The sequence below is a fragment of the Canis aureus genome, chromosome X (genome assembly GCF_053574225.1).
Source record: "Canis aureus isolate CA01 chromosome X, VMU_Caureus_v.1.0, whole genome shotgun sequence".
In the NCBI taxonomy this organism is placed as follows: domain Eukaryota; kingdom Metazoa; phylum Chordata; class Mammalia; order Carnivora; family Canidae; genus Canis; species Canis aureus.
In genome coordinates, this window is record NC_135649.1 from 28,303,037 (window position 1) to 28,325,561 (window position 22,525).

Genomic DNA, 22,525 nt, shown 5'->3' on the forward strand with positions numbered 1-22,525 from the left:
TCAAAAGATCTCCACACCAAGACACAATAGTCAAATTGTCAAGAGAGCAGTAAAGGGGGAATTTTTAAAATACTTTTCTTATGTAATCTCTATACCTAATGTGGGGCTCGAACTCATGACTTCAAGTTCAAAACTTGCATGTGCTACCAACTGAACCAGCCAGGCACTCAAGAGCAATATTTTTATACTACTGAAATTTAATTAGTATTAATCCAAACTTGATTAGTATAAAGTTGTTAATTGTAACCTCCAGTAACCACTAAGGAAAATAATTTTAAAACACACACAAGGTCAGCCCGGGTGGCTCAGCAGTTTAGTACCACCTTTGGCCCAGGGTGTGATCCTGGAGACCCAGGATCGAGTCCCACGTTGGGCTCCTGCATGGAGCCTGCTTCTCCCTCTGCCTGTGTCTCTGCCTCTCTCTTTCTCTCTGTCTCTCATGGATAAATAAATAAAAACTTTAAAAAAAAACACCCCCCAAAAAACCCCTGAGAAATGAATAAAAATCATATGCTATAAAAAAGTCAATTAATCATAAAAGAAGGCAGTAATGGAGGAATCAAGGAACAAAAAAAAAGGTCTACCTCAACAACCAAAGGAGGAAAAAAAACATGAAAAAAAATGGGCAATGGATCTAAATAGACATTTCCCCAAAGAAGATATGCAAATGGCCAACAAACACATGAGAAGATGCTCAACATCATTTAACATTAGGGAAATGCAATTAAAACCACAATGAGATACTACTTCGTACCCACAAGATGGCCGTACATCCATCGACAGATGAATATCTGATAAAGATGTGGCATACACACACACACACACACACACACACACACACAGGAATATTACTCAGCCATCAAAAAGAATGAAACCTTACCATTCGTGACACCATTGATGGAGTGACAGTTTATTATGCTAAGCAAAGTAAGTTAGAAAAAGACAAATACCATATGATTTCACTCATATGTGAAATTTAAGAAACAAAACAGTTGAACATAGAAGAAGGGAAGGAAAAATGAAATAAGATAAAAACAGAGGGAGGCAAACCATAAGAGACTTTTAACTATGGAGAACAAACTAAGGATTGCTGGAGGGGTGGGGGATAGGGTAAATGGGTGATGGGTATTAAGGAGGGCACTTGTTGTAATGGGCACTGGGTGTTGTATGTAACTGATGAATCACTAAATTCTACCCGTGAAACTAATAGTTAACATATAGTGTTAACTAACTTGAATTTAAATAAAATCTTGAAAGCAAAAAAAGAAAAAGAAACTGGCAAGTGTTGGCAAAAATGTAGAGAAATAAGAACCCCCATATATCACTGGTGGGCACGTAAAATGTCGCGCCCAGTGGAAAGCAGTTTGGAAGTTCCTCAAAAGTTAAACAGAATTACCATGTGACCCCAAAATTCCACTCCTAGGTATACACCCCAAAGAACTGAAAACAGATACTCAAATACATACACGTGAATGTTCACAGAAGCACTATTCATAATAGTTAAATGTAGAAACAACCCAAATGGCCATCGATGGATAAAAATGTGATATACCTATACAGTAGAATATTACTCAGTTATAAAAAGGAATGACACACACATACAAAAAAGGAATGACATACTGATCCATGCTACAACGTGGATGAACCTTGAAAACATACTAAGGAAAAAAGCCAGACACAAAAAGGCCATTATCGCATGATTCCATTCATATGAATCTTCCAGAATAGGTATATACATAATGTAAGTAGATTAGTGGGTTTCAGGGACTGGAAGAGTGGGTAGGGGAGAAGATGAGTGGGGAATGACTGCCTCATGGGTATAGGGTTCTCTTTGAGCATGATGAAATGTTCTAGAATTAAAGAGTGGTAATGCTTACACAAAATTGTAAATGTACTAAATGGACCAAATTATACACTTTTAAATGATTCATAGTTCATTTTATATGAACTTTACCTTAATAAACAGAATAATTTTTTAAAACTCTGCTTCTGAAATGTGGCATATTGTGGTCAAACCTTTTAAATGGCAGATTGCTGAGACATTATCATTATCAAGCTTACAGTAAAGATAGTATGAACTGTTTTGTCACTGCCATTAATGAATGTTAATAATGTTACATTAACATTATTACATGTAATAACCATTAATGTGTATGACAAAATTTAGTCCAAGATCTTGCTTTCATTGTAACCCCATAGGCATATTGTGAAAAAGCAAATAACCCTCACTCATCTCAAACTTCTACTCCTTTGCCAACTACCATTATCTCCAAACAAACATAGATAAAATCAAATTCATTAAGGCCAGTTTATAATACACAGTATGTGTTCAAAGAATGTGGTTATTAAATTCAAAATGAATTTAATAATAGCTCATTAGCATACACAAGAACAGGAGAAAGGGAGGAGCTAATCAAGAGAATCTCCAAATAAATCACATATGTATCACCAGACAAAGTAAAATCATATGGAGTACAACTTTCAGAAGCCCACTACCATCACCATACATGCCAAACTACAAACACTGCCAGGAAAATGGTTGGGAAGCCATCAAATATCTTTAGGTAATAATATAAGGCTTATGCTTAATCATAAAGGCAAATTTGCCAATTCCCACTGGTTAAAGAATGATCCCTTGAAGCCAGATTGTGTTTAAATTCCATTTAAAACAATACATCCGGGGATCCCTGGGTGGCTCAGCGGTTTGGTGCCTGCCTTCAGCCTGAGGTGTGATTCTGGAGTCCCGGGATCAAGTCCCACATTGGGCTCCCTGCGTGGAGCCTGCTTCTCTCACTGCCTGTGTCTCTGCCTCTCTCTCTCTCTCTCTCTCTCTGTCTCTCATGAATAAATAAATAAAATCTTTAAAATAAATAAAGTAAAATAAAATATCCTTCCATTTGTGAAGGCTTTCCACTTTCCGAAGCATGCTCACGTAGCTAATTATCTTAATCTTTCCACAACAACGTGACATAGGTAGGGCAGGCATTATTCCTATTTTAGAGATGAGGAAACTGAGGCACCATGCAAGAGAGTAACTTGGCTAAAGGTACAGACTGAGGTCTTCTAATTCTCTGCCCAAGACTTTTCTTTTTCAAATGAATTTTCAGTTATATAGATGCAGGTTCAAATGTGTTCCAGGCAAGGAGAGTATCACAATTTGAGACAAAGAACCAAACAATTAAAACAGAAAAAAAAAAAAAAAACAAACAGTGTGAAGCCACAGAGCAAAATACATGATACATATTTCTCCATTGTTCACACTTTTCTTCATCCCCATTTGCAAAATCACCTTGCAACAACTTTGGTAGCATTCAGAAAACAGCCAAATAGAGATTCAAATGAGAAAATCACCCCACCCTACCGGAAGCCATAGCCATTAGCCTTTACCACTGAATGCACGCTCAGAGCTACAGTAAGTCAGGCTTCTACTTTGCCCCTAGAGTCAAAGCCATAGAAACTAGTATGGAGATAATTTCTATCCAAGTAAGATCACCTGCAACTCTGCTCCAAAAACCAAGCATGGAAGCTGCTGACTGGAATGGAGCAAAAAGGAAGGAACTCTGCACAGATGTTCCATCTCTTTAAGCTGTAATAGTTCCTTCTATAGTACTTTTAGCTTGTGCTACTTAATACTTACAAAATTGGCAAGCATCTCTGCAATACCTTCTATATTAGCTCAGTGTACAATAAAATTCAGAAGGGCATGAGAGAGAAAAACGGCAAGTACAGTGCCTGCACTTAAGAGCTTTATAATCAAGGTGGGGAGAAAAGATAACTATATTCATGAAACAGGCCAGAGTAGAGGGCATTAGATAATAAAAGGCTAAGTTCTGTAGTAAACGAGGAGGCAATGTAGGTGGTCAGAAAAGAGGCAGGGAGATAAAGAAATTTTTAAATCCTAATCAATAACCCTGAGTTAGAAACTAACTTTCCCACTTTACAGATGAGGAAACCAAAACTCAGAAAGGTTATGAAAAGAAAGAAAGGAAGGAAGAGAAAGGTTACACAAATTGCCAAGGAAACAGGTGGTAAGTGGTGGAGTCAGGAGTTCAAGGAAGTTCTGTCTGAATTCAAGAGGATTAGAGTAAGCAGAGAAAATCTCCTGGAGGTGAACCAGACCTTAAAAGATGAGAAGGGGTTGAAATCTGAAGGACCTTGAAAACAGGCAAAAATTTGGCAACCATCAAAAGGCATCCTGTGGAGTTACATAATGAAGGCAGTATGTTAGGAATATGAGTCTACGGTGATATGCAGAATGACCTAAGAGAGTGAAAGACTGGAGTCAGGAAACCAGCTGTGAGCTGTTACAGAATGCACGCATGTAATGCTGTAGGGCAGCCTAAACCAGGATAGAAGGGGATATAGTGGAGTAGAATTAAAATATCTCAGGAAAAAAAAAAACAGGGTGAGGTGACTTTAAAATTGGGGTTAAAGGACATGGATAAAAAAAGATCCCAAGAATTTGACCCTGAAATACCCTGAGAAATGCTGGTACCATGTGATGGAAATAATGTCATTGGGAAAGGAAGCAGGCTGAACACTTGGTTTGGAACAAACTGAGATTGAGGTGTGGACAAAAAAATCCAAGTAGAGATGCCAGGAGACAGTTGAAGAAATAGGTCAGGAGCTCACATGAGGTCAGAGCCAGAAGCGGCAGTCTCCACATAGAAGGGCTAGTTGAAATCATGAATGTTGATTAGTTACTGTGGCAAGCATTGTGATTTGCCTACCAAAAAAAGCTATTCCTCATTTCTTCCTTGTTTACAAAATCCTATTTTTTTTCCTAGAGCAGACACACATGTTCTGAAGGGAAGCCGGGAGCTCCTGTGCTCCAGAGGGAAGAATCAGAGGGACTGGTGTAGGCCAGTGGTTCTCAACCTTGGTTGCATAGAGGAATCAACTGAGGAACTTTAAAGACATTGATGCCTCGGTCCCACAGGCAGAGATTCTGACTTAATTGCTCTAGGATATGCCTGGGCACTGGCTTTTTAACAGTCCTCCAGATGATTCTCCTGTGTGGCCAAAACTGAGATCCCCTGGTCTAAGCCAATCATGGCAGTTTCATTCCCCTCGTCAGTAATTGATTTAGGTAAACTTAGGCGATGGTCCTGAAGGAAAGTTGGGAGGGGGCATGGAAAGTAGATTTTTCTTTCATAAATGCACTGCAGGAAACCAATTTGCAGTTCTAAAAGGAATATGCTAAAGATAACAAGCAGAGATAGAAAACACCTGGGTTGTTAATGCACTTCTTGAGCCACTGAACTGACCAATTCTGGGTCTCTCTACCCTTAGATATCTTGTTATAAGAAATAATATTTGTCCTTGTTTAAATCATCTTGAGTTTTCTGTTACTTGCTGCTGAAAGCATCCCAACTGGAAATATATATAGATGTCTCTGCTATGACTTTCCATAAAAATATTTCATATACACTTCAGATATGAAGTATTCATTCATTGATTTCCTGTCTGTCTCCCTCCCTAGTTTTTGAGTTCCCAGAAGACAAGGATTGTGTCTAGTACATTTCTGTATCCCCAGAACACAATATAAGTGTCCAAACATGAATACCTAAACATTAAAAAAATGTTTGATGGATGAATGAAAGAGTACATAAAGAAAAGGAGAGTATCAATGACTGTGTCTTCAAGGGAATCCACAGTTAGGATGAAGAAAACAAGAAACCATAAAATATAGGAGAGATGTGGTCAAAGGGATAGAAGAAAAACTAGCCTAAGACTGGGTCACAGAAGCCAAAATGTTAAAAAATTTAATAAGTGAAGGTAGTCAGTGTCAGTGGGGACAAGAAAAAAAATAGGAGTGAAGAAAAGGCTACTGAGATTTGGTAAGAAAAAGATACCTGGGAACCTCTTCTATGTATTTTCCCAAGCAGACCCAAACCCTCAGGAGGAATTCTCTCTCAATAATCTAAATTACTCATCTTCTGCAATGGAATCTCTGGCTTATAATCAGGTGCTTCAGCTGAAATTACTATTCTTAGTCAATGCAGCATTAATGGAATCTCAATCACTCTGTTCAGTTTGGTTTCTGGTAATGTCATTGGGCTTTGGGGACCCTCATACCCAAAGGAAACTCCGTCAAGGTCGAGAGTTATTACCATCATCCATGAAACAAGGCTAAAATAGCCTTAGAGAAAGAAGGTATCAAGTGTTCTCTGCAGGAAAGTGAAGAACTTTGGGTGTCAATTTCTTCAAACACAGCATAGCACCTGTCACAAATACATCGGGTAATATGAAAAGGTCAACTGCTTGCAGCCTTACTTTCCTGCTCACTAGTAGACAGGGGGTTTCCCAGGGTGGCAACATTCTCATTTAAGATATTCTGGAGCCCTAATTTCCATTTCAAATGATAGGTTATCTCTACTTTTGATTAAACAAGTAACTTTAACCCGTTGACATGGACTCCTTCTGCATTATTTTGGTGTCTGAGAATGATATGTTTCTGGGAAGGTGTCTTGGGGAAAGTCCCTTTCTTCAGTACACAAGCCCTTTCTCTTCTTCCAGCCAGGAGCTTTTGCCACTGCCCAAGTAGAAACCAATAGATCTTGTAGGTACTAAGTACCCTCTGAGAACTCTGTGAGATCTGTGGGAGCCCATTCTAACCTCTAAAAATGTAGCTAAGGAAGGTCAGGAGCTCTCCAAACCCAATGAAGTTTAACCTCAGAATAGTAGGATTGTATGAGCATGTTTCATACCACAGTCCAGTGTTTCCCACTGTTCTCTGTGGTAGGTAAAATGACACACACACACCCCCCACCAAAGATGTCCACATCCTAATCCCCAAAGTCTAGGGGACATGTCACATCACATAGCAAAAAGGACTTTGCAGATGAGACTAAGTTAAATATCTTGAGATGAAAAGATTACCCTGGCTCCCTGTGACTCGGGTTTGCCCTCCAGCCACCCGGAGAAGCTGGCCACCCCAGCGGTGTCCGGGCTGTCCCGGCAGGTGCGGTGCTTTAGCACGTCTGTGGTCGGCCGTTTTCCAAGCTCGTGAGGCTACCTGTTCAGGTATATGGTATCGAAGGTCGCTATGCCACTGCTCTGTATTCTGCTGCATCTAAACAGAATAAACTGGAACAAGTAGAAAAGGAATTGTTGAGAGTAGCACAAATCTTGAAGGAACCTAAAATAGCTGCTTCCATTATGAATCCCCACGTAAAACGTTCTGTGAAAGTGAAAAGCCTAAATGACATGACAGCAAGAGAGAGGTTCTCTCCTGGCACACCCAACCCGCTCAATTTGCTTGCTGGGAACGGTCGCTTGAACAATACCCCTGGAGTCATTTCTGCCTTTTCCACCATGATGAGTGTCCACCGTGGAGAAGGACCGTGCACAGTGACCACCGTCTCCTTTGGATGAAGCCACTCTTACTGAACTAAAAACGGTCCTGAAGAGCTCCCTAAGCAAAGGCCAAGTACTAGAATTGGAAGTTAAGGTTGATCCGTCAATCTTGGGGGGAATGATTGTCCGTATTGCAGAGAAGTATGCCGAAATGTCTGCAAGAACCAAGATTCAGAAGCTGAGCAGCGCCATGCGGGAGGTTTTCTGAAAGTATTGATTTTCTGTCAGTGAAAATTCCTAAAACTTGGAGCAACAATAAAATGCTTCCTGAACAGAAAAAAAAAAAAAAAGAAAGAAAAGATTACCCTGGATCATACGGTTGGGTCCAATATAATCACAAGAATCCAAAAAAAAAAAAGAAAAAAGAAAAAAATTCACAAGAATCCTTGTAAGAGTGAGGCAGGAATGTCAGAGTCAGAAGATGTGATGACAGGAGTGCGGAGAAGGAGAGGAAGAGGGATTTAAAGATACTAGCTGCTGGCTTGGAAGATGGAAGAGGAATATGGATGGCCTCAAGAAGCTAAAAAAAAAGCAAGGGGACAGATCCTCCTCCAAAGAAGGGACGTGGTCCTGCTGACACCTTGATTTTAGGACTTCTGAACTATGAAACTATAAGATAACACATTTGGATTGTTTTTAAGCCACATAATTTATGCTAATTTGCTACAGCGACAATAGGAAACTAATACACTTGCCATCATGACTTCCTCTGAATAATACAAGTAGGCAGTCAGATAAATACAGTCTCTAGCCTTCTTTTGGAAATTCACAGGGCACATTGCTTAGTTCACTAAAGGCTCCAAGAAGTCCTATGGAAAAGAAGCCTATTTAAGTTTAACTCAGTATTGAAAAAACTGGTTAGCTGCAACCATCAATTATCATATTGCAGAGCCATGTTCCTTTCTCACCGGTTTGAGGTAAGGCCGCTGGTGACTGATTGCATAGTAACTTGACTGAAGCTGAAGATAGATGTGTTAACCAAAGAAGAGGTTAGTGTTGAGATCTAGATGGCAGTGAGTCAAAGAACAAGAAACTCAATTTGTTGCCCAACTGGCCCAGGAAAGCTCATTCTCACATACAAATATGAGTATTTGGTCTCTGCCCTCTGATCTATCTCTAGGATGGGGCTATCATAGGTGGATGGCAGATGCCATTAAGATAATACCAGAATGGAATGAACAAATCACAAGACTAAAATGGACAACATAGGAAATAGACAATGGTATTGTAATAGTGTTGTATGGTGACAGATGGTAGCTCTGCTTGTGGTGAGCATAGCATAACGTATAGAGATTTGAATCCCTATGTTGTACACCTGAAACTAATGTAATAGTGTGCAACTATATTCAAAAAAATTATTTTAAAGATAATCCAAGGAGGTCCCCTGGTTCTCATTCCTTGCTCCCTAAACAACCTTCTATTATAAAGCTTCCCTTTTGAGTCTGGCCATGCCAAGTCCAATCTGATGAATAGGTCTCTGTACCTCTAGAAAATGAATAAAAAATGGAACTCTGGCTTTGTATCTTAATCCCTTGTGATTTCGATTTGGTTAGCATGAGTCCATCCCCGTGAGATTACTGACCTCTAAATATCTTTGACAAAACTCAGTCTCTGAGCCTAACTAGTAGCTGACTAAATTGCCAGATAGACAAACTTTCTTACTGACACCTCTAGCCTGCCTCATTCCTCCAATTTCCACATCCTCTCAGTGGCAATTTCTTTCTCTGTAACAGCTCTGTCATCACACTTAGGAAAAGGTCACTGAAAATGTGTTCAGTTGATGGAGCTCACCTGCAAGATGAGGTCCAACAGTATTGCATAAGAGCAAAAAAGGGCTACCAGGGCAGAGAACAGGGGACAATCTGGGACAGATGTGAAGATCCTCCCTTCAGACTGATGCAACGAGTATAAATGAAGCTAACACATCCATTACCCACACTGAGAGGGTGGAGGTCAGAACAGAGATAACAAATAGCACCATGTGCCAGTTCTTATCACTCGGGAGAAGCCAGGTGGAATGAGGAGTTAAGGTTTTGCAGACAGCTATTGTCTTCCCAATGCTTCATTTCTAGGACTTTTCCTTTCCCTTCCTCCATCTGCCTGCCTGGTATCAGTGGGAACTCTGTGTTCCTGCAATGTGACTTGCTGCCCTCTGTCCATGGTTTTGTAAATCCCTCACTTATGAGTTACATTTGGTTAGCAAATGTTGATCCCCAGGAGACTGAGTCCAGGCTTGGACACCTAACCCAAACTGAGCTAATAAATTCATTCCAATGGGATTTTTTTTTTTAATTAAAAGAGAGATCAGTTTCTCTCTCTGGATGGTCAGTTTCATCAAATGTGAAACTTGGGTGGTATTAGACACTATATTTTCCTCCATATGGTCTAGAAAGAGAAAGCTGATCTAAAGGAAGAAAGAAGAGTGAAACACAGATACAAAGAGGTACAGGAGCAAGTGGTAGAGGACTCAGGACGTATCCCAGGGTCCCAGTTCATCTCTGAAGATCACTTACATTCAGGAACTTGGGTTTTGTAAGACATCTCTGAATCCGTACTAAAAAAACAAAATCTCCTTTTCGTTTAATCTGTAAAATTGGGGTGCCCCTGGGTGGCTCGGTCAGTTAAGCATCTGCCTTTGGCTCAGGTCGTGATCCCAGAGTCCTGGGATCAAGCCCCCGAGTCGACCGGCTCCCTGCTCAGCAGAGTCTGCTGGTCCCTCTCCCTCTGCTCCTCCCCCTGCTCATGCTCTCTCCCTGAAATAATAAATCTTTTTTTTAAAAAAAATCTGTAAAATTGGGATTATATCTCTACCTTCTATGGTTGAATTAAAAGAGTCTGTAAATTTGTAAATTTATAAAGCCTTTAAAATGCTACCTGGCATATAAGAAGTGCTACATAAAGATTTAAAAGTTTTTTGTCACTTGCAACCAAGAATGCCCTAATCAATAATTGAGGGGGTACAAAGGACACCCCCAGGATCAATGGGAAAGAAGGCTATGATCAAATAACAGTGTCTACCATGAGAGCAAAAGGGGGAGGCAGCAACATATATATAATGCATAAGAAGTACATCCCACTTCACCAGCTCCAAGTACAAATTTAAATTGCTTTTACTGTTTAAATTACCATGACTGAGTTTTTCTATGTCCACACTGACAGGAAATTAAGCCTTTATCTTGAGGTCCCTTAGAATACAGGGCATCTGAGGCACCTGGGTGGCTTAGTCACTTAGTCGGTTAAGCAACTGACTCTTGATTTCAGCTCAGGTCATGATCTCAGGGTTGTGGGATTGGAGCCCAACATCAGTGTGGGACCCAGGAAATTTAACAAAAATCCCCTACCCCTGGACAAGCAGAGCAGGACTGACTCCATTTTGTGCTGGGCCCGCCTTGTGCTGACCTGCTTATTGCTTAGGGCACTGCCCCGCCCTAGTCAAGCCCAGGGCACACCCTAACCGGAAATCCGGCTCAGTGATAGACCAGTTCAATGGATGCTTTAGGGTAAAATGTAATTCAATCGGCCACCTGCGAGTGGACCAACAGGACTGTGCAACTTTGCGTATCCCATTGGCCACTGGCCCCTATAAGGCTGCTACGCCTCTTAGTCTCGGGGTCCAAGTCCCTGCTCCGCTGTGTCGGGTACACTTGGACCCAGGCTCGAGCTTGTAATAAACCCTCGTGTGTTTGCATCGGTGTCGGCTCCCCGGTGGTTTCTCGGATTCGCAATCTTGGACACAACAATCAGGCTCCATGCTCAGCATGGACTCTGCTTGTCCCTCTCCCTCTGCTCCTCCTCCCACTTGTGCTCTCTCTCAAATAAATAAATTAAATCGCTGGGCAGCCCAGGTGGCTCAGCAGTTTAGCACCACCTTCGGCCCAGGGCTTGATCCTGGAGCCAGGGATCGAGTCCCACATCGGGCTCCCTGCATGGAGCCTGCTTCTCCCTCTGCCTGTGTCTGTGCCTCTCTCTCTCTCTCTTTCTCTGTCTCTCATGAACAGATAAATAAAATCTTTTAAAAAAATAAATCTCTAAAAAAAAAAAAATACAGGGTATCAGGCAGGGACTATCCCTGAGACGACTATATATGCTTCACTGCTAGGCTGGATTATGTCTCGCAAGGACGATGGAACATTCTTGTCCCCAAACAAATGTTTCAAGATAAAATAGACCCAGGCTCTTCCAACTATTACATGCGCAATGGATCTTTGCTTGTGGCTTAAAGTTGGCTCCAGGAGGGACTGTGTTGAGGCAAATTCTGTAGCAGTGGCTTCAAAGATTTGGCAGCAGCGTATCCTAATACCCTGCACCACAGACCTGCAGTGCCCAGGCCAGCCACCAGGTCCTGTCTCCTTCTATCCTCATAGTACTTTTTATCTCAGGAACTTTGTTGCCCTTTCCCAATCCCTAGAATGGGCCAGGATCACCCTATCCACCCCAACATGTTACAATAACTTTGAATGTCGAATAGAAAGGGTCAGGATCTCAGTCAGAAATTCATGAACTCAGGGGGCCTGGGTGGCTTAGTTGGTTAAACAGCTGCCTTCACCTTAGGTCGTGATCGCTGGGTCCTAGGCTGAGTCCTGCATTGAGTCCCGCATTGGACTCCCTACTGAGCAGGGAGTCTGCTTCTCCCTCTACCCCTGCTCCTGTTTATATTCATTCTTTCTGTCAAATATATTAAAATGGAATGGAATGGAATGGAATGGAATGGAAAGGAAAGGAAAGGAAAGGAAAGGAGGAAGGAAGGAAGAAAGAAAGGAAGAAAAAGAAAGAAAGAAAAAGAAGAAAGAAAGAAAGAAAGAAAGAAAGAAAGAAAGAAAGAAAGAAAGAAAGAAAGAGAAAAGAAAGAAAAGAAAGAAAAGAAAGAAAGAAGAGAACAAATCTAAGACCTGGATCTCAGTCTCAAAGAAAAGTCCTGGTACACCTTATGCAAATTCCCCTCATTCCCTCCTGACAGCTGTCAGTGTCCTATGGGAATATAATGCTTTATATTTTTGTAACTAAAGGGCCATTTCCATAACTTGCCCAGAGGAAAGGGAGAAAGCCTCAAAGGAAATCTATGCCTTCACTAAAAACCGCCAGTAACCTCCAAATGGTAGCTTCCCTGCTTAAGAAATAAATAAATGGGGTCCTTCTTCACTGGGATCCACAACACAGATTTACCATCCCTGGCTAGAGAATAGAAAGATATTGGCACCTAGAAGGGAGGAAGGCAGAGTAGTCAAAGTTGATGGAATCACAAACAAGGCTAGAAGCAACAAAGCCACACAATTTTGCTTATCACCAACCTAAGACAGTCAAGAGGGATTATTTCTAGGGATTTCACCCTAGCAAGCTGAAAGCAGAACAAGTGAATACACATTCCTTGAAGGAGCACCTGGAGGGAGCCCACAGAACCAGCTGCAAGAGGTCAGTGAAGCTCTCAGCCTGCTTATTATCAATTTGGCAACAAGAACTTCATTCCCATTGGATCTATTTATTGAAGTTGTGCTAGAGCAGTTGTTCCCAATGCGCGGTCCCCAGACCAGCAGCAGCATCACCTGGGAACTGGTTAGAAATGCAAATTTTCAGGCACCTCCCCAGACGTGCTGAATCAGAAACTCTGGGGGTGGCAACCAGCCATCTGTGTCTTAATCACCTCCAGGTGATCCTGATACAGGCTCAAATGTGATTACCACTTCAAATAGTCTAGATCTATTTGAATCAACAAGCTCTGTGCTTTGTGCTGGGGTTGCCAGATAAAACACAGAATGCCAAGTTAAACTTGAATTTCAGATAAACAACGCTAATTGTAATGTAACTATGTCCAAAATATTGCATACAATATATTACTCATTTTTTAGGTATTTATAAAAGCATTTGTTGTGTATGTGGAATTCAAATTAACCAGGCAGGGACGCCTGGATGACTCAGTGTTTGAGCATCAGCCTTTGGCTCAGAGCGTGATCCCGGGGTCTGGAATCGAGTCCCACATTGGGCTCCTTGCAGGGAGCTGGCGTCTCCCTCTGCCTACGTCTCTGCCGCTCTGTGTGTGTGTCTCTCATGAATAAATAAATAAAATCTTTTAAAAAAAAACTAAGGAAAAAAATAACAGGTAATCCTGTATTTTTGTTTGCTAAATCTAGCAACCCTAGGTGGGGGAGGAGACCCCAGAGAGGATGATGATGATGGCACAATCTTAGGACTTGAGGGCCACAGAATTTGCCATCCCCAAACTATGCCTCTTCAGCATAAGGATTCTTTCAGGCTAATTATTTTCAAGAACTACAGATGCATGGAAAGCTCTGAAAAATAAGAAGTTTCCCTTTTGTAAGAGACATTTACGTTTATAAGAGAAATCTCCATTTGTAAAGGGTGTCTCCCTCTCGGTATGGGAAGAGAAGGAGGACTCTAAATCTCTAGAACTTATCAATGGAGGAGGCAAGGACACAGGCCTGCATAACAAATCATACTCTGGTTTACTGTGCTTTTCCTGAGAGCTTCCCATTAACTGGCTCCCCCTACACCCAACATCTTTTGTCTTGTGCTGGAGATGATATTTAAGGTCTTGATTTGAGCCATTGCTGGGAGTTACTGTTTTCCTGGGTCTCCCACGTATACAGGAAGCATATATGTTATTAAATCTGTTTGTTTTCTCCTGTTAATTTGTCATTGTATTACAGGGGGGCTCAGCCAAGAACCGAGAAGGATAGAGGGAAAATAATTTTTCCCAGATCATTTGGGTGAGCAAAGCTTTGACATAGAGAACAATCACAAAGAGCGTGTACTTGGGAGTGTAAAACTTAGATCTCAGAGGAATTCTAAGCAAGTGCAGAGCAAAGGGGTGGGCTGCAGGATAAACCAGAAAAGAATCTAGGAATTGGATTTGAGTTCACAGTTTAGACTCCAGGGGTCCTAGCTGCTGTAATTTCTGGCAGTGAGACTTGGTTTTGTTTTCTTCTCTCTGACCAAACTCCTGCCGTGTAGCCATAAGTCACATTTGTGTGAATTAGAAAAGAAGTGCTCTTTCCTTGGGTCACCTGGGAGCAGAACTTGGAGCATGGATCCCGGGCTGGAGTTCAGCCCTCTCAGCTAGGCACAAGCTATGCAATGCTTTGTGGCAGCTCTGAGCCTACTGCCCTCGTGACGAGTCTGCCTATTTGCTGGCTAACTTGGGCCGCTTCCAATTGCTTACACTTGTCTGCTTTGTTTTAGGGTCCTGGCCATCAATGAGGGCGGCCCCTGCCCCCACCACCACCCGAAGCTCGGTTTTCTAAAGCCGTGTTTGTCAAAAGCATCCGTGTGCAAATTCCTTTGTTCATAATGGTGGCATTCAAGTTGAATTGTGCATGAAATTGTCTTGCTAAAGAAGCATCTTTCTCCATATAAAAGGGGGCAAGAGAAATTGAAGGATCTGATTAGTTAATAAGAATTCTGAGTAGTCAAATTCCAAATTAGCATAAAACAATTTCTTGTTCAGAGCACGTGCAGCTCCAGAGTAAAAGAATTCTTTTCTTCCTTTTTTGTTAAAGCATTTTGTTCTAAAATAGTATAATCACAATAAGACATTCCAATGTGTGAATTATAGTATATTAAGTCATGACTAATTGCATTGATTTGCATTCTGGGTTTTTTAACATCTGTGTGGTAATTATCCTAATCCAATTTGTTATGCAGAATACAATCAATGTTATGTATGTTAGTGTTTAGAGCCCCTGACACAATTTCCTGTAATAAAACAGAATGAAATACAAAGGTAGCTCAGGTGGAAAGACAGACACATCTTTTATAGATATCAAGCTCCCTTTCTTGATCTCCCAAATTAGCTGGGGCTGGGGGCCAGTGGATCGAGCAAATTTAATTAGCATTTTAAAAGGAGGCCCAAGAAAAGAGAGAAAGAAAGAGCATGCGCAAGCGTGCTGAGCTCCTGAGAAAGAGCGAGAGCAGGCTGTATTAAACCTTCAGGAAGACTTTTTTCTAAGAGGCTGTGGCTTTCAGAAGCTGCCAGAAATAATGTCCTGACCTCACCTGATAATGAGGCAATGGGACCGTGTTCTGCTGACACAGTGCTATTTCAGTAAGGGTTGCATCTTACCTGAGGGTCTGGGTTTAGCTCTAAGCCTTTCATTTTTCTATCCTTTTAGGAAAAAGATAGGACCCTGCCTAATATCTCCCAGAAAGTCCTAGGAATCTGGGGCATAGACAAATATCTGAGCCGCTTTTAGGCACAGGCAAAGAAAGCAGCTATGTCTGTGTAATTTGTAGGGATACTAGAAAACCTTACCTCCTAACACCTTCAGACACACACATATACGCACGCACCCTTGCTGCCCTCCTCCCTACCCCCGCCTGACCCCCAATATCTGAATCTCCTACTTTGGGGACATCCAGGCCTTTAACTTCTGGATTTGTCCCCTTTTAAAAGAGGCCAGACTGCCTCATCAAAAATAAAAACCTTAGAAAGCAGTACCTAACCAGCCTCTTTCAGAAGGAAGAAAAGCACCAGATGTCTGGAGGGGCAACAAAGGCCCTGGCTCAGTTGGTGGAGCATGCTACTTTTTGATCTTGGGGTTGTTAAATTCAAGCCCCACATTGGGGGTAGAGTTTACTTAAATTTTAGGGGAGCTTGGCTGGCTCAGTAGGTAAAGCATGTGACTCTTCATCTCAGGGTTGTGAGTTCAAGTCCTACATTGGTCAGGCAGCCTGATGTGGGAAACAAAGGCAAAAGAAAAATCTCCTTGCTACCTACAGCCCATTGACAAATCCTCGAAACAGAGTGACCTTTCTCTGGGAGCTCAGCTGCCATGATGTTAATTCTTCGCTAAGGGCAAAAGGCAATCTTAGCCTGACCCCCAGGATCCTCTAAATCTACTTTAACATCTAAAAATCTCTTTGGAATTTTTTTTATCTCTAAACCCCACCTCAAGATATGTTGGCAGTCACCCACCCCAAGCATAGCACCCACCGATACCCATCTGAAGGGTCTCATGACTAAGGGTTTTACTAGACAGTAACAAATGACCTTTTCCTAACAATAGCTAGCCCCCTCAAGGTCCTGGAAACCTTGCTTCCAAAATTCCTTAGAGACTTATGCTCTCAACCCCACCCCTCCCAACTCACAAGTCTGTAATGGGCCACTCCTCATGACCCTGGTGCAGCTCTTTCTGCCCTGGCGTCTTGTCCCTGTGCTTTAATGAAACCACCTTTTCACACCAAAGACGTCTCAAGATTCTTTCTTGGTTTCGAACCCTAACATCTTTCCTACATCAGAGCCTACTTTAAAAAAAATATATAAACTTAAAAAATATCTTTAAAAAAACCTGAAAGGCCAGGGTGGCAGATATTATGAACAATATTCATTTACTTTGCCATTTTGCTGAGTATACAAGTCCTGGTACTCTCCAGGGGTGCAAGGAACCCATACCTATGGAAAAAATGAGCAAAGTAGATATGGGAGCCCCTCCCCAGCAACCAGTTCTCATGTTCTTTCTCCCTCTTGGTCAATCCATAGGGTAAAGCTGCGGGTCCCTGACCTGGCTGATAATGAGAATCACCAAGAGAGCTTGTTGAATATATACTCATCAGTTTGGATTTAGTAGGTATGGGATAGGGCCCAGGCATAGGTATTTTTCATGCTGCTCCCCAGGAAATTGTAGTGGACCACTGCATGGGGCAACCACAGGCATCAGCACAGGTTTCCCAGCAAGTGTGTCCACCTAGGCAACTGGAGGTTAGTGGCGCAGCAAATGGCAGACTTAATGGGCAAAACTCGGCCCCAGCCGATTAAGCCTGAGAAAGATTCTCTCTTCCATTGAAATTTAGTCAGGCTCTTCTAAGCCCTCATTTCAACTAGGCCCTGACCTTGGTCTGTCTTTAGCAAAGAATCCTGCGAAGTCAGTTTAGCAAAAATCCCCCCCCACCAGAGATACCTTATCACACTTGATATCTGATCAAGTTCCCCATCCTTGATTTTTTTTTGAGATTTTATTTATTTGAGAGAGGATGAGTGGGGGGTGGCAGAGTGGGAGGAGACTCCCCTCTGAGCAGGGCTCCACAGGACTCAGACTGGGGCTTGATCCCAGGACCCTGAGATCATGACCTGAGCTGAAGGCAGCTCCTTAATGGACTCAGCCACCCTGGCTTCCTCCAGCCCTGTTTCCTAAGTCCTTGGCTTGCCTTTAGCAAAAATCCTGTTATGCCAGCTTAGCAAAAATTCCCTCACCCTTGATGCCTGTCTTAGTTAGCTTGGGCTGCTATAACAAACTACCATAGATTGGATGGCTTAAACAAATTTCCCACACCTCTGGAGGCTGGCACATCCAAGATCAAAAAGTTGGCAGGTTCAATCCCTGGTAAGAATTCTCATCCTGGCTGGCTGCTAGCCACCTTCCCACTGCATCATCATATGGGAGAGAAGGGAAAGGAGAGAACGATGGTCTCTCTTCTTCTCATAGGAATACTAATCCCATCATGGGAGCTCACCCTCATGACCTCATCTAAATAATCACCTCCCAAAATCCCCATCTCCAAATGCCAACATATGAATGGGGGAGCAGACACAAACATTCACTCCCAAACAACATCTAATCAAATTCACCTAATTTTTCGTCCACTGACCTCATCACTCTGCTCATTGGCTAATAATCCCCACTTGTCTTTGTTAGGAGTTGAGTCCAGTCTCTATCTCTCTCCCTTATTGCAATAGTCTTGAAGAAAGTCTTTTTTGCCATTTTAACAGATGTCAGAATAATTTTTCTTTAACAGGCCCTTAAGGGAAAAAACTGTCTCCACCAGACACTAGGGCTCCATTTAGCCAACTACTCTCTAGTTAGTCAAGACCTGCTTCAGTCCATTAGGCAGGACCCCAGTGGCTCCAAGCAGGTGCCTAATATATAAGCAGGAAAGACTCTGCTAAGGATTGGCAGTTCTTGATGGGAATTTGTTGGCAGTACCTGAGAACAAAGGTGTGAGATTCTCATCATTCAAACAAATATTTACTGAGCATTTACTCTAGGTCTTGTCCTGCGCTAGGAACTGGGGAATAAGACTAGGCCCCTTTGCTCTCAAAGCTCATACAAAAGCAGGGAAGGCAGACAGGTAAACAGACAATTACAACACACTTGAAGGCTGTGACCCAGCTTATTGTAACCATTTGCTGGAAGGTGAGAAGCCAGCAATTGCAATTAATTGGCACAAAGTCTTCCTTGGATCACACTTCTGAAGTGATCCCTTCACCTTGTTTACCCCTGCAGAGTTGCTCCTGCCTCCTGCTTGTCTAACAACATCTCAGAGCAAATTTTTTTCCAAGAGTTGCCTTCTAACCCCCAGCACACTGACCCTTTCATGGCTAACCTCTACCTACAAGATAAGCCCAAACTTATTAATGTGCCATTTCAAGCACTCCATGGTCCTCAAAGAATGGTTCTGTCCCCATGAGCATGGTCAGTCATCAAGACATGCTGGACATTATCTTGAATGTCAGAAGACAGGGTAGTGCAGAACATTCCCTTGATTCCTGTGTCTACACTGTCATCGATGGACATTGACCAGTGGCAAAAAATAATAATGCTGGATGGGTCTTCTGACTCCAGAAAAATGAGAGGGATCAAGCTTAGAAAGGGAGAGCTAAAGAACAAATGTGAGGCAAAAGAAAGCCCATGAAGCACATCAAGCCAGCTGTGATGCCTGCCCTTCCCAGAAACCAAACTTCTACACCATCTCCCAAAGACCCAATAAAAGACACAGCAGGATAAGCAACTAGAAGCTTTGAGAAATAGAAGGCTGGCCAGATATGTGGGATTTCAGTCAGGTGCCACTGAAACACTACCTTGCAAAGAAAGCTTGAGGCTTCTGCCTCCATCTCCTCACCATTAAAATGGAGATGATACGGCCAGTCCTCCCTCCTCAGAGACAACAGGAGAGACAAAAGACTTGAGAATGTTCTGTAAACTGTAGGTGGCCATTCTGGTATGAGGGCTTGTTATTACTATTCTGATGGGCCCTGTAGGGCATATTGAAAAGGTTTATAGCAATACACATGAGGGCAGCGGGTTGCTTCCAGGAATAGGAACAAAAAGAGAAGATAACACTGACTCAGACATGGGCTCTCCAAGTCACCTCTCACCCAGGCACTTGGTGGGGTAAAGAGCCTCTGCCACCACCCTCCTCTACCCCCTATCAATATGGCAACAAAGTACCTGCTGTATTGATCACAGATGCCAAGACCTAACCACACATAACCACTCAGTGGCCTCCCCTTTCTTTTTAAAAGCTTATCAGCATTCTCAAAATCCTGGTCCTGGCATGCCCTGAGAAACATCCATTTCTGAGAGGCAACCTGCCTACAAGGAGTCTTTGCAAACCTCCCTTCCTTCCTGAATCTGAACCTGTGAGAAATGGCCACAGGCTACAGAGAGGACTAAGTGTGTCTGGCAGGTCTGCAACTTTTCAACAAACTACTCCACCCATCAAAATGTCCCCGCCCACACTTATCTCAGTACCCTGGGGGGAGAATGGGCAACACTGCCCCGCTGATGTGACATATGGGCCAACAAGTAAACAGCACACTCCCTCTGAAGGGGAGGAGGCATCACAGACTCCCTGCGAGTTCCAGAGGGAAATTTATTTTAGGGGTGGCAGGGCATAGAGCCTTGTCAACTTCCCTATAGATAGCCATCTGCTAGCAAGGAGGACCCTGCTTTGTTAGGCCTCTGAAAACCCACAAAAATCTCCTAGGGTAATCACTGTCAATCAGTTGGCAGCTGGCCCCAGCCCTGGGGAATTTTGTGGGAATGCCTATAAATCAGTGTAGCAGAGAAGAACTGCTGCAGAGTTCTATTCTATGGCTCTTATTTGGAAGCTCCTTTACTTTTTTTCTCCTCTGGTAAACAACACCTCAGACTGATATGGTAAGGGCCAAGGTCTAGAGACAGAAGTAGCAAGGGGCTAAAGGCCAAATACCCCCTTGGCATCTTTTCTTTCCCTGCCATGGCTTGGGGCTCCTGGTGGTCTGCAGGCCTAACACGAAGTCTGAGCAGAATCTGGGGCTCTTCGAAAATCCAAGCATCAATAGGAGCCCGAGGTCAGGTGGGACTGGGGGAGGCTGGTGGCAAGGGGTGGGGGTAGAGTGGGCGGAGATGGTGGTTAGCAGAAGAGGCTTAGGTCAGAGTTTAAAGCCAGACTTAGAAAGGGCTGAACATGCTATCCTGTTCACAGATCAAGCTAAAAAGGGGAATGGACAGAAAATTGGAAACAAAGATAAATGGAGACCAACCCAAGAACATAGGGAGATGTACTCAGATTGTCCTCTGAGACAGCCATACCATCTCAATGCCTTTTAACCTATTAAATGCACAGAATCTAACCCAATGCTATGCAATATAACTCTCTGTGATGATGGAGACATTCTATAAATGCACCATTCCATATGGTAGCCACTAGTCACACATGGCTATTAAGCCCTTGAAATATGGCTGGTATGACTGAGAAACTTAATTTTTACTTTAATTTTAATTCATTTAACTGTAAATAGCCACATGTGGCTAGTGGCTACCATATGGACTGCACAGGCCTTAGAATTACCACACACTCTGGGATCAAATCCTAGCTCTGCCTCTTGTTGGCTGGGAGACTTTGGAAAACTACTTAACCTCTCTGTGGCTCAGTTTATTCATCTGTGAAATGGGAATAATAAAGGTTCTCACAGAACTGTTGTGAGGATTATATGAGTTAATGTGTGGAAAGTGATTAGAGAGTGTCTAGTGTATAATAAGGGCTATAATTGCTATAATTTTTTTCCAGTTGGAGACACTCCATAGAATGCCTCTGCCTTCTAAGAGAAGAAGAGAATAAAGGAGAGAGACCCTTTATTGCTACAGAGACAGCAAGTGGAATCTTGCACTCTTCCTAAGCCAGACATTACAAGAGATGCAATTCAAATCATTGCCCTCCTCGTGAAATGCTGAGAACAGTGTGTATGATGTAAGGTGCAAGAGGCCATGCTCAACCCTAATCACTGTCTGGATCTAGTTCCTCATCACAGACACACAGAATACTCCTTGTTCCAAGCACATCCAGTTACAGATATATGAGAATTCTGGCTGATGTTACCATCCCCAGCAGTGGGAAAGACAGGGAGGGGTAGCCATGGTGATCTGAATCTGAGTCTCAGCCCAGTCATTAACTTACAGGGTGAGATTAGGTCAAGAACTTACTCTCTGTGAGCATCAGTTTCTCCATCTATAAAATGGAGGTATATTAATTACTATCTTCCAAGATTGGTGTGATGATTGAAGAAAATAATATAAACAAAAGCACCAGATTAGCCAAAACACAGATCTGCTAGATTTGACCAGCACAGTGCCTGGTAGCTGCTATTTCTATCCATACCTGTATGTTGAATGAGAACCAATCCAAAGCAAATAGGTAAGTGAAGTTATTTCACAAGCCATCATCAACAACCCTCTGAGCACAGCTGGAGATAAGGAAGTCTACTTCCTATTGCCCAGAGAGGTGGACATCAATTGTAAAGCCCAGGCTAAAACCCAGTCCCACTGCCTCCTAGCCCCAAGCCAGGCAGCACCACAGAGTCCCTTCAAATGGCCTGCTGACTGCTAATTTCTGATGGGGTTATAAAGTGTTTTTTTCATCAATCACTCTCAATGTAAGAAACAGAAGTAAAAGTTACTTCATTAGAAGCACTCACACATAACTGGATACATTTACATATTAAGCAGGCAACTGAGACTCTAATCTTTCTATTTTATGTACAGCTGTAATCATTACTCAGCATCACAATGCTTGTTAAATACCCAGGGTACTACAGAGAACTCTCAAACCTTTGCTAAGTACAGGTGACGATTTGAAAGTACTCCCATTCTCAAGCTGGATGCAATCTCCCCTCAGCATCCCTTGCACCCTGGTGACCGTGTGCGCAGGTGCCCCTTGAGCTCATTCAAATCACCTTAAGCATAGACAGAGATATGACTACAGGTCTCTTAGATCCCTGACGTTTAGTGTGTCTGATTAGGTAACTAATATATACAGGGAGCAGATCCCTGTTGTTTTGTACATTGTGTCATTGGTTTGGAAGTGAAGCAGAGAAGGGATACAGAAAATTTCAGAGCTCTGAGCAGCAGACAGACTATTTGAGAGTCCAGCGCCATCTGCAGTTGTCAGTAGTGTGGCT

At 42.6% G+C, this 22,525-nt stretch overlaps 1 long non-coding RNA gene and 1 pseudogene across 1 annotated transcript in view; one reads left to right on the forward strand and one right to left on the reverse strand.

The window, feature by feature from the left end:
- LOC144308787 (uncharacterized) overlaps positions 1–22,525 on the reverse strand; it is a 51,834-nt gene that overhangs the window by 23,590 nt on the left and 5,719 nt on the right. The gene's annotated exons all lie outside the window — the stretch shown is intronic.
- Positions 3,022–7,567, forward strand: LOC144308224 (ATP synthase peripheral stalk subunit OSCP, mitochondrial pseudogene; annotated as a pseudogene).